The sequence below is a fragment of the Python bivittatus genome, unplaced genomic scaffold, assembly GCF_059951505.1.
Source record: "Python bivittatus isolate LINGU-HERP-01145 unplaced genomic scaffold, Pbiv_v1 ctg000340_np1212, whole genome shotgun sequence".
NCBI lineage: Eukaryota > Metazoa > Chordata > Lepidosauria > Squamata > Pythonidae > Python > Python bivittatus.
The window spans coordinates 31,902,836-31,915,371 of NW_028277056.1; positions in this window are offsets into that span (position 1 = coordinate 31,902,836).

A 12,536-nucleotide genomic window follows, 5' to 3' on the forward strand; every position below is an offset into this window, starting at 1 on the left:
CTGGGTCCACTGTTCACAAATATCCCTCAATACATCCAATGTTAAAGAATTTTGCTCCATTCTGAATTAGTAAATCAAATTTAAGTGTTCTTCTGCTTTAATTGTAATCTTTAGTTATGGTTCCCTATAGTGTCAAACTTTCAAAATCTATACTATAATTTTTTTTTTTAAAAGAATTCAAAACAATAGCATTTTCCCATGGGAAGGATTCTTATAATTAATTTCAAACTCTTACTTCCATCTGGACCCTTCTGGACCCTTAGACCATTTGTAACTTTCCAAAATCAACATACTAATCACCTTTTGCTATTATTAAAAAAAAAATTGTTCTGAAGACCTTAAACCTGTATTTATAATTTCTTTTGCGAAGGATTGAAGGAGGCACACCTGGTACTGTAAAACTTGTCATTCCAAAGGTTCCTAATCACTGAAAAGCAGTTAATAAGCAATTCCCAAAAGTGATTAGAAAAGGAAGTATGTGTCCATGATGGCACTGACCATGGTTTGGACAAGACGGCATTCCTGCATCTCCCAGAGCTCTAAAACTGCTGGAGACTGCTGTCTTGTGGTCTCCTCATGAGGAGTAATTGCCTGGAGCACTTGTGGATGATCCCAAGTCCTCTCCTTGTCTGGAGAGGAATCCTGAAGAGCCAGTTCCCTTGCTAGCTCTTCATTCCACAGCAGTCATCGCCTCTGCTTTCAGCGGAGCTGTCTTCAGTTTACCATTTCTTTCCTGGAAGTCAGATATTCCAGTTTTGATGTAGTGTTTTCCCTCTTTCCCCAAAACAATTTTTGCCATAGACATGATCTAGCATGCTTCACTGAAGAAGTAGTTCATGACTCTGTCAGTGCTTTTGATCTGCCCAGCTTCTATTGGCTGCTGTGGGCATGGTCTCTCCCTCCTGGTCATTGGGCATTTCATGGTCAGATTGGCTTGGGCTGCAAGAGAGACTAGATACCTGGTTTCTGCAAAGGTATTTATCTGTCACCAGTATTTTCCAGGGCATTTCTCAGATTTTATTCAGACTCTTTATGTACTATATACAGATTTATCACTCTTTTGAAAGAGTGGTAGACCTGTTGTTTTAAATGTGCACTGAGCTTAATGCTGTCTTGAGAGTGCACTAGCCCTAGATGCCCAGAAGATTGATTTAATCAAGCAAAGATAGCTGAGTTCTGCCAACTTGCTTTGCTGGTTATGCTGCTTCTCCTAACAACAGGTTTTGCATGACTCCACACACATCTGAGCTGCATTCACTGCCAAAGCTATGAGATGCCATCCCTAGATGTGAATTGCTGAAAGTGCCCTTGTAAAAAAACATTCACAGCAAGCTGAAATGTCCCTGAGTGGCAATGGGGGAAGGGATCAGGCAGGGATCAGTGGCCCAGTAAACCAAATAGTTTATATCATAAATTGTTTATAAATTTGACAAATATTCACTGACAATACCTCAAAGATATTATAACTAGCACGCTGACCTAGTAGGAAGGGATAAATAATAATGTCATCCAGATGGGTTTATCAAAAATATTTCAGTGTCATGCTGTAATTTTTTACATTGTAAAAAATAATTACAATGTCTGCCTTTGCTTTGTCTTTGTAGTGTAGTAGGCCACAGGTATATAACCTGTGGTTCTGCTTTTGCTCAGGGCATGCCTAACATGCTGCTAATGTGTTGCTGGGAGTCCAATGTACACTGTAGTTGTTTGCATGCTCAATACATTTATGCTGTATCTTCAAAGTGATTTGTTTGTTTTAGGTGAGCCAGGTTTTGGCCACAACAGTAAACAATTACTTTGAACCCTGTTTTCCTTCCTTTCCAACTACAGGTTACATCTGGGTGCTACCAGCTCTGAGGACAGAAATGGACTTGCTGCCAACACAGTCATTCCCTTGCAGCATTAGTTGAGGATGGAACTTTCTTGTTAGCCATAGCTTCATCCTGTCCCATTCTGCACCCATCCTCTGGAACTGTAACCAGTCAGCTGAGTTACTTTTAGGTACAGGCTTAGCACTCTTTGTGCTAGAAACATATTCAGAAAGGGTCCAACTGACAGGTGACAGGCTGGAACATCTCTGTATTGCTTTCTTTAATTTGTGAGTGATGTAAGGACAACACCAGCACCTCATATCTGAGACAGAAGAGGACTCAGGCTATTAGGCCATACAAGTATGCTGCAGTTTTTCTGCCAGCTCAAGGTCTGGAGGCTAGCATATTAACCTGGTTGTGAGGAAGGTCAGACGCAACACCTCTTTTGCCTCTTTTTAAAGATATGCTGCATATACCCAGCCATATTTCAGGAGAAAGAGGGTAAGGAAATGAATATTTACCCTCCAGGAATAACAGCTACAACCTCAGCAACATACTGTAGGTCACTTATGTAAATGTAGTGGGAAGCTCAACTTTCATGAACAGAAGAAAAGACCCTTTCTGATGCATGGTCTAGATACTGCAGAATTAGCAATAAATTGATCAAATGCTAGCAAAAGGCTGGGGTGGGGGGAACCCACTTCATATGCTGAAGATAATGCTTAATGTCATTATCTATGTTTCTGTGCATTATTCATTTTGGAAGTGATTGCCAAGATAGTTCCCAAAGGACTATACTGTTGATGATCCCTAGCCATCAAACTCTGCTTAAGACTAAGCATCAAAACATTCCATTAGTAGAATTTGATGTTTGAAAGTTGTTTCCATTTCTGGTTGCTCCTGAGAGACTTGTCAGAGACCAGACACTAAGCTGCATGACATGCTTTTTTTTTTTTTTTTACTCACATGGGATAGCTTTATGTTAAGTTACTGTAAAACTGAGAATAGAAATGCACATGGACATTGATTATCTGCTGTGGTTTACATCAGATGATGGATAACCTGCATTTTTAAGGTGCTCTTTGCAGTATATATTATGTAACAGCATCAGTTACTCACTGTATGAACCTATTGCAGAATAGTAAAAGCTTTAATTTGTGCTTCAGAAATATTATTTGTATATGCATGCAAATATTTAATTATTTTAGTGATATTTGTTGGTCACAGAAACATTGTAGGACAGTACAAAGCTACAGCTTCCTGGGGAAAACAAAAACAAAACAAAACCTGATGCTTTTCAGTTTGTAACGATAGAGTACAGACTAAAGGAAAATTCCCAGTACAGTTGTAATTGAGGTTGCAGTCCTATAAAGGCTGGGTGGTAAGCTCCATTGAAAACAGTGGGCATCACTTTTAAACATGCATAGGATGCTTCATAGACATAAGAAGCTTTCTGGAGATAACATATACGTTATGTATTTGAATTTTGCATAGAAATAATCATTATCAAGCAAAGGCAAATTGCTTTGTAAAGTCCCTACTGCAAAACATCTACATGCAGTTGATCAGGCTGATAAATTTGTTTTCTGCAGGGATTACTCATACCTTTTCCACCAATAACTTTTGAACAAGTTAGTCAAGTTTAGATTTCAATTGATGCCTCCTGAGCTAATATAGGTAAGTTAATTTTGTTTACCTATTTGGAAATGCTTCAGTTTGTTTAAATAAAAGGGGGAATGGCAAATTTGAGGGGCTATGAGTAGCAATGATGAAAATTTACCATCTAGTTTGCTGTTGTTCTGCTTCCTACTGATATCCTTTAATGAAGCTTAAGGAGAAATTGTTGGGTGTGCCTGTTCAAGAATGGGGGAAATGTTATCTTTTGTTTTATAAAAAAAAAAGGCCCCAGAATTTGCCCCAATATAATTTTTAAAAATGTAGGCATTCTCCTTTAAAATATAATCTAAAATGCTTATTGTTTTTGGTCCAATCCGTGGTGCATTACAGTTCTTCCTGAGTGCCAAATCATGTGAGTGAAGCTCTTTCAGCAGTTTAACAATATACTTCAGAAAATGTGAAACCAAGAAATCTCTTAGAGAACAATATCTGCTCTGTATTGGTTTTTCCCCCCCTCAGAGAGATGTTGTTCAGCACCTGCAAGTGTGCTGGGAATCATCTCAAAAGGAGAATCTGTCTATGCTTCAGAATTGCTAATGGGCTGTTTGTTTCTTGGGCCAAAAAAAGGGCAGCAATGTCTGAGCTGAAGCAATTTTAGGATGAAGGATACAGATGTTAGACAACAGAGATAAGCTTAGTATGACTTTTTAGTATTGAAATGCTATCATTATCTTGAGGCCTGAAAAACCATCAAGTCTCAGAAGAGGACAAAAGAAAGTTAACATTCAAACCAGTTTAAAATGTCTCTGAAACAAAACAAAAAAGATTGCTCAATGCCAGAACCACTTTTTAAGACCTCTAACTGAGTTTTGTTTTGTTTGTTTTTTGGCACAGACCTCCTTACCAATTAGAGTTCAAGAAAATGTAAATACTTGTTGAAGGATTACATTTATATTTTAAACAATGCACTAGAACCTTTGGTAATCTAGATAGATTTTCCTGTTTTAACAGTTTCTGAATTATGTTTATGGAAGGGAATGAGATTTTGGCTTGGGATAAATTTCTCTGGTTAAATAAAAAAATTAGGAAGAAAAATATACAACATATTTAAGATTTACATCATGAAAAGGTTGTTATCAGTTTTCCAATCCACTAAACCCACAAAAAATGTTATACAGAATGTGAAATTTGATGAGGATGTATCCTAGCAATCTACTCAATACAGGATCTACAATCTAGAATTTATTTATTTATTTATTTATTTATTTATTTATTTATTTATTTATTTATTCAATTTATATAATATAATCCATGACAGGTGACCATCTGGCATCTCTTAAATATTTAGGAAAGAAAAGACTTTTGCCTCTTTAGACAAACTATCCCATTGCTGAATAGCAATTAGAACTTTCCTCTCAATGTTCCCTTAATATTTAGCTGAATTCTATTTTCCTGCAAATTTCTCCCATTGGTTCTAATTATATGTTGTGCTGATGTCACAAAAAACCTGATTGACTGAATTATATCTCTTGGAACAAAAGAGAACAGTACTTCAGAGATCATGTCTTCATTTAATCTTCATTTTTTCAAACCAAACCTACTTTTTTTGTTTTAATATTCTTGATTTCTGGTTCTCTTACTTGGATGGGATTAGTGGGATTCATATGTATACCAGCTTCCCTGTTCATTTCAGTAGATTTCTTTAATTTGTATTTTCATTCTTTTGTAATGATCATTTAGTCCCTCCATCAGAATGAATGATGAAGTTTTAATGGCAAATAAATCTACACATTTATTGAAAATCTCACACAAATTGTTAGAATACAATCCACATCATTATAAAATAAAGTGAGTAATCTGCAAGTCAGTTCTTCATCTCTGGAGAAAGCAAAAGCAAAAAGAAAGTAACTATTTTTATAGTTTTGATTTTTTTTAAGACTGTTATGTTATAGCTATTTATTTTTGCAATCACCAAGATGTGACAGTTATGGACCATATTATTATGTACAGGGTCTTAGTTCCACTGTGAAGGCAATTATCCTTATACAAGAGAAGATAAAATATATACAGAGACTTAATTGATGGAAGTGTTATCAAAGACCTAAACCTGGTGCTTTCAATTTACCTTTTCGCTTTCAACTTAGCTTTCAACTTGATGCAAGTCCTGGGAAGGTTGTGTACTTCTTTGATTTGACAAAGCCTTGCCTGAAAATCTATGATTATTGGACTTTCAAACCATTAATGAATCAATTATATTATTTATCAGTAAACTGTATACTATTTGTGGTTAACTTTGGTCATATATTCAGATAACACCATTATGGAAAAGACAGCATGCCTTTCAAAAATTAATTAAAAAAAATATTGTCAGGTTTCTAATCTGTGCTCAGCAGTACATCACTGGTCTTCTAATACTTCACAGTGTAGCTTGACTACTTGGCCTGACTTGACTGAAAACATCCAGACATGGATCAGCTGGATTACGATTTTAATGCAGACAAATATAAAACCATACAGAACAGTTGATTGCCCACTGTTAATGCAAAGATATAAAAGACTTTTATATTTCTTTCATTCTTCTGAATTAATAGGTAGTTGGTATAGCACAGCAGCCTTGAAGCCAAGCAGTTTTTCTTGGTTTATATATTGAGAATTTCTGGCCTAGGAACAACTGGTTCATACTACATGTACTTCAACTTTTACCTCACCTGTTTTTCCATTTTCTCTTTCCCCCTGGAATGGAAAAACACTTCTCTGTCTCTCTCCTTTTCATAGTCCAACACAGCTCAAAGTTGCATTTCTCTAGTTTAATATAGGGGCTGTAGTCATGAAGACATCAAAGATCTGCTCAATCTGATCATTGTGAAGGACAGCAGGAGGAGATTCTTTAGGACTGAACATACAAAACACTTCTTGTAACTAGTTCATTTTTTCCTTTTCTACTGGTAGCCTAATCAAGATAGAAAAGGTTTCATTTCAGACATGCAAGACATCCAAGACAGTTCTTTCAGACATGCAAGACTAACTGTGCAACCAACATTCAGCTAAAGCACACAAACTATTTCTCCCTCCTTCCTGCTTCTAACCTGGGAAGAGATTAGAACACATAACATTGATTTATGGCCTAATTGCTTTATGATTTGGAGATTGACATGATTTCCTTGCCTTCAATAGTTATATTTTTATGAGAGAGATGAATGTCTTGCCTAGAATGATGTTTTTGTTTCAGACAATACCTGTTTTGGCAACTCTTTTATTTGCCATTTAAATTTGCCATTTAAACAGTGGAAAAAGGATATATCTAAGTTTGTATGGCGAGGGAAAAAGCCACGAATTTAATATAAGGTGTTACAAGATGCAAAGGAAAGAGGATTGGGCTTATTAGATTTGAAATTGAATTTTGCAGCTTATTGTTTGGTTTGTATGAAAGAATAGGTGTTGCTGAGAAATAGAAGACTTTTAGAGTTAGAAGAATATGATCTGAGATTTGGGTGGCATGAATATTTGTGGTATGATAAAGTCAAGGTTAATGTAGATGTCAAAAATCATTACGTTAGACATGCCATATCGAGAATATGGAATAGATACAAATCTGGGCTCTTCCCAAAAACACGTTTGTGGCTCTCAGCACAAGAAGCACTATACAGATGAGAAATAATAGGCAAACACAAATGAGATCCTAGAATTCTGTCAAGGGGAATAAAAATAAAAGTAGATTTAAAGTAGATAAAAGAAATTATGGTATTGAATATTGTAAGACTGATGAAACAGAATTGTGTACAAATGATGAACATGTTATTGCTACAATATACAATATACAATATATACAAAATCTTTATTGAAATTTGAAACAGAAGAAGAACAAGTGGAAGAATGTGTGATAAAGTGTGCTAAAAATTCTGGTTATAATATACAAATGGAACAGTGGGAAAATATGTGGTTGAAAGGACTGAAATTTACACTATGTTGTAATCTTAAAGATATTTTTTTAAATAAAATTATATCTAGAATGTACTTCAAATTTATGTTGGAAATGTGAACAACAAGAAGGGTGATTTTATCATGCTTGGTGGACATGTAAAAAAGCTAGAAAATTTTGGGTTCAAATACATACAGTGATTCAGAGGATTTTAAACATTAACATTCAACTGAAACCAAAACGTTTCCTCTTGGGACTGATGGATAAGCAGTTAGAAAAAAGTCATGGAACACTGTTTTACATATGATAACTGCAGTGAGATTATTGTATGCACAAAAATAGAAAGATTTGGCAATACCTACAACAGAGGAAAGGTTGGTGAAGATGACAGAACTCACTGAAATGGCCAAACTGACTTATTTGATTAGAGAAAACACAATATCTACATTTCAATAGAAGAGAATATATGCAGCTCAGGTTTGAACTGTGGAGTCCTTGGTGCTTGGTTATTTGCTTGCAGATGTTTCATTACACAACTAGATAACATCATCAGTGCTAATGAGTGTGGGGTTTTCTCCCTGTTTATATACAGTAGCTTGCCCTGCCAATGTTGGGTGGGGGTCTCCTTGGTAGTTCCTTCATTAGGGTATTGTTTTCTGCTTGACTGTTTGTCTGGTGTTAATCTCTGGTGTTGGCTGCTGGAGAGGACGTATTTTGGTGTTTTTGTTTCCTTCTTAGTTTTTTAATTGTCTCTTCGAATGGTATGTAAATGTGGTTTGTCTCTATGTATCTATTGATGGCGGATTTGTCTGAATGTAAAGCTTCCAGGAATTCCCTAGCAGTTTTGGATTTAGCTTGGTGTAAGATGCTCACAGTTTTTCACTTGAAACTGTGGTTGAGTCTGTCCATGTGCTGTGGGATTAAGGAGTTTTCATTTTGTCTTCTGACTGCCAGTTGGTGTTAATAGATGTGCTCTGCTAGTCTTCTGCCTGTCTGTCCTACATTGTGGCTGTTACAGTCCTTATGTTGTAGATAATTCCTGTTTTTAGTTCTTGGGCTACTGGGTGTTTTGGTTACTTAAGATGTTTTGGAGGGCTTTAGTTGCTTTGTGTGCTATGGTGATGCACGTGTAGCTGTAATAATCTGTTGGTTGTTTCTGAGTTGTTTTTGATGTATGGCAGTTTTGTCCTTTTCATAGCTTGTGTTGGTTGTGATCCATTTTGTTGGAACAGACAGCCTATACAACATCTTCCAACAAAATGGATACCCATGCAAGTGCCTGACCACTACAGCACAACCAACACAAGCTATGAAAAGCTATGCTGGCCTGTTTGTGGGCCACCTGGGACTTGTGATATCCTGCCAGCTTCCCCATTGACTTTGTTGTTGGAAGCTGGCAGGAAGTGGCAAGGAGATTCTGACTTAAGACCCATGATCCTTGTTTAATGATGGCAACAGGGAGTGTCAGGATTGCTGTTGCTAAGCAATGCAGTCTTGTGATGTCATGCTTTATGACCACATCGCTTAGTGATGGAAATTCCAATCCCAATTACCATCGTGACCTGAGGACTACCTGTATCAAACATTCTTCAATATAATGTTAAAAGTCTTTTGCAATCAAGCAATTCAGAACTCTTGTAAGAGCAATCTGTCCTTTTTCTAATAAGAGGATAAAAAGAGAGAAAGGAGATGCCAGAAAAGCCCTGCCCACTTTTTGCTCTGGTTCAGCATCACCCACCATGCCAGATAGCTTTCAACAGCAACAAAGATGGTATACAGAACAATACTGAAATGAATATCAATCCTTATGATTCTTTTAAGTACCATTAATTCCAATTAAAATGATTTATTTAACTGAAGCAAAACTTTTTTTTTAAATAACTGTTTTAGGCTTACACTCACTGTCCTAAGACCTTGCTGTAATGCCATTAACTGAGATAGGTCTCTAGGTCTTTTGGATAATGGCTTACCAAACCACATTTTTTTAACCAACAGGAAATATGTTAGCAGAGATGATCTTATTATTGTACCATATTTTATGCTTTCGGAAACTTTCATCCATTAAATGACAGTGGCTGTTTAGCATTAGTGAATGAGTGCAAAATTTTCAATCTTTTATTTGATTAGGAATATTGCTTTGTCTCCTTTCTGTCTACTCTAGCAAAATGTTCTGAATGTCAAATAAATATTTATATATATATATATATATATATATATATATATATATATGTATGATTGGTCTGCTTTGAAAAAAACACAGGTAATTTTTATTATTTTATAATACAAATAAAGGAATAAAAAAACATTTCAAATGTTTAGGGGAGAAAGAAAAAAGGAACCGAGTCTTATAAATATTTTCTGGAAAGTTACAATCAGGTATCCGAATTATTGACGTTAAACAAAGTGCAGATATAAGCATTCAGAGTACCAGATGGATCTCTGAAAATGAAGGAAATGTCTGCCTATAATGAGTAAAGCACTTTCTAATAGACATGTTTCAGACATAGCCAAGTCTTTGCTTTCTGCTTTCTGTTCTTGTGATATATGAGGCGATGTGCAGTTACATTTGTTCTACTTACAATATCTGTTCACAGTTGCCCTGAAAGGGCCTAAAGAACTCTCTGCTGATTACTTTACATCGCAAAATCCTTACTTTACAAATAATGACTGTACAGTAAGAATAAAAATACAAGTAGCTTACGAAGCTAAAATTATTTGGGAATGGAATAGCTGATATTGTTTTACAAGTATCTAAAGTAGTAAAGAGAATAGGGACTTGATTTTTTTGTTCTTCTTGCCATTTTGAAAATCCAATATTCTGATAATATTGCTAATAAATGAATAAATAAATAAATAAATGTGTACTACTTGGCAATCACAGACAGATTTTGCTTATTTATTTATGGGCTTTGGCAAAGGCATACATTTACCTCTGTTAAGCATGTCTTTGATTATGGTGAGGGTGTTGATGATTTCCTCATTTCATTATTCGTGTCTTTATGATCTGCCTGTGCATTATATACTATCCACAATGAGAAATACCTTGCTGAAGAAAAAGGCTGCAATTTTCTCTGGCAAATTGTTTTCTACCTCTTCAGAAGGAATATAACCCACATAAGCAGCATGCTGCTGCATTAGGGTTCTACTGGGACTTAATTACACAAAAACAAGTTGTTGAGTGGTGCCACTATTATTATCTTAGAATCATAGAGCTGGGAGAGTCCATTTCAGGCACTGAATTTAACCTCTGTTCAGTAGAAGAACCCAAATTAAAGCATCCCAAATAGGTGGCTGCCTAGCCTTCATATCCACATTTGAACACATTCAGTGAAGGGGACTCACGATCTCTCTAGGTTGTTGAGCTGCTGCTGTTATCAGGAATCAGCCTTCCTATAACTTAAACCCATTATTCTGTGGATTTAGGTATTTGAAGTTTGGTATCATATCTCCCCTCTGTCGGCCATCTTTTCTTAGGGCTAAATATAGTTCCTTCAATATCTCTTCATGGATCCTAATTTCCTGTTTCTCGGAATCATTCTTAAAGTTGTGCCCAGAACTAGATGGAGAATTCAAGATAGGTTCTTTTAAGAAATATAGGCCTTGTCCTAGGAATGGGGAAGGCTTAAGTGAGCTATTAAGAAGGGAGCTCTATCATTACATACCTGCCTATCCTCTTCCTTTGTAATCCAACTTTCTTTTTCTAACATTTGTCCTTTTTGTATTTCACATCCTTATTAAGCTTTCTGTGTAGCCTTAGTAGCTTCTTCTGCTGCCCTCCCTTTAATGGAACTATTTTCAATTGAGGGTTTAAAATCTATTTTAAGAACGCCCACCCATCTTGACCTTCTTTTCCCATTAGGTTTTTCCTGTCATGAGAATTTACTTATTATTGCTCTCAGGTTACTAAAATCCAGTTTTTGTTTCTTTAACAGGAAAAATTTTAGAATTACATGGTTATTTCCCCAGTGCTTCATCTGCTTCCATTTTTTTCAACTAAGTTTTCTGAATATTAGTATCACTGAGGACTGCTGTTCCTCTTGTACTTTCCTTATCCTCTGAAGGACAGTGTTTTCAGTAATGCAAGACAGGAATTTCCTGGAAATACTATGCTTGACAGATTTTGCCTCCCAACAGATGTTTGAGTAATTTGCTAGGATTTCATGATCTTTGAAAGATCTGCAATTTGCTTTTGGAAGATATCATTCATATCTTTTTGGCTGGGAACATGCTAGTAGATACTAACAGCAGCATTGCCATTATTATTTTTTTCTCTATTTATTTTATCCTAGTTGCTCTCTACAGTACTGCCAAGTTTATCCATTTGAACTTCTGAACTAGAATTGTTATGTTTAACTCTAGTGCAATATCTCCTTGCTTTCCACTGTGCTTTTCCTTTTGAACAAGTTTTCAGTTGCTATATTCCTTTTGTGGGAGAGTCCCGCCAGCTCTTTGTTGTACCTATTAAATCACATTTGTCCATCTTTGCTAAGAACTTGAGGTTTATTTCCTGTTTTTTCCCCATACTTCTATACTACTAGTGTATAAATAGTGAAGACAGTGATCTTTATAAGCCATGTTCTTTGTACCTTTTTTAATGGTCTAAAAGGCCTTACTTCAGCGACACTTCCATTTTTATAGATCACAAGTCTGTAGGAAGTGTAGGCATTGCTTAAATGACTCTATTAAGTCATGGGGCCATTACTTCAGAATTTTCATTTTTATCTTTCCCCACATTTACTTTAAAATTCTCTTAATGATTTGTACCATGTTTTGACCAAATACATTTTACCATTTTTTGTGAAGCACAACTCATAATGTTCCAGCAGTCTACCATCTTGATACTAGAGCACCTTGTTCCAGAAACCAAAGCTGTTCTGTCTATATCATAGTAATTATTCTGCATTTTTTAAAGATCAGTCTCATCTATTACAATGTAAAATTCAAACATCCTCTTCCAACTTTTGGAACTCATTACAAGCACAGCATACATGCCCCCTGCCCCCCAGAAAAGTAATAAATCAAGCATTCCAAATAATGAATCTGTGCTGCTCTCCAAATATAAAAAGAGATGTGTGCTGAGAAATATTCTGTTGTTCAGAATGGCTAAAAATTAAGGAACCCTCCCTAACAACTGCCTTTGGAATTCTGCATTTTGTAACATAAAGTAATACAGTGACTTATATACTAGT